This window comes from Bubalus bubalis, chromosome 12 (genome assembly GCF_019923935.1).
Source record: "Bubalus bubalis isolate 160015118507 breed Murrah chromosome 12, NDDB_SH_1, whole genome shotgun sequence".
In the NCBI taxonomy this organism is placed as follows: domain Eukaryota; kingdom Metazoa; phylum Chordata; class Mammalia; order Artiodactyla; family Bovidae; genus Bubalus; species Bubalus bubalis.
In genome coordinates this window covers 64,487,479-64,488,285 of record NC_059168.1, presented here as the reverse complement: position 1 = coordinate 64,488,285, position 807 = coordinate 64,487,479, and the positions used below count along the sequence as shown (strand labels likewise).

General features: G+C 32.8%; 1 protein-coding gene across 5 annotated transcripts in view; it reads right to left on the bottom strand.

Annotated features, from left to right (window-relative positions):
• Positions 1 to 334: 334 nt before the first annotated feature.
• MEIS1 (Meis homeobox 1) overlaps positions 335 to 807 on the bottom strand; it is a 144,058-nt gene continuing 143,585 nt past the window's right edge. For all 5 annotated transcript variants that reach the window (XM_025261251.3, XM_025261250.3, XM_006059924.4 and 2 more), the window contains one exon: positions 335 to 807. This exon is cut by the window's right edge and continues 1,042 nt beyond it. The gene's annotated coding sequence lies outside the window, so the exon portion shown is untranslated.

Genomic DNA, 807 nt, shown 5'->3' with positions numbered 1-807 from the left:
CTAGGTAACATCCTTAGTGAAAGACGTGGCTCAGTCCTTTAGGTTTGCCATCATGTGCAAGAATAATTTCACTGATATTAGATGAGTAATTCTGTTGGCTGTAATCTGAGTCTACAGTTAGTTTAGTGCCCTTAGGCCTTAAATTTGCTGATATTAGGAGTTCATTAAGTCAGCTTAAAGAAATCAGTGACTATTATTAAATAACTTACTTTGTGGTTCAAATTTTCAAATGCATATATATCTTAGGGAGCTAAAATTAATTTCTATATTTACTGCATTCATCATGAAAAATTTGGGGGGCAGTAAACAAATTTTTCAAGCAGTGGAGTCAGCATGACAAAAATAATCTTGTTTTTATTTTAGATTCAGATTTCATTACTGCACTCAAACGACTACAACTGGGCTTGGCGTTATTATACAATCCAAACTGTTTCCGTCAGAAACGCTAAGACTCAGTGTGCAATGATTGTTATTAATAATTAGCTCCTTGGTTTCTTGATAGAAAAAGGCTATCAACAAGCATTTGTTTATCCACAACAAAAAGTATAATTAGCTTATCCCACTTAGTAAATCTTGTATGCATGCCAACTCATACCAAACTGCTACTTTTACAAAAAAAAAAAAATTGCAATAATACAGTTCATTTTTCCAGTCCTTTTTGCACAAAATTTATTTACAATGTCTACATAAATGCTCCAAGGTGGGACTATGGAAAAATACACACATGACCGATGCTTTGCTCAGAAATAAAGTCAACATATTAAAAATAAATCTTCAGTCTATGTTTTTGAGCTGCATGAAACAGGA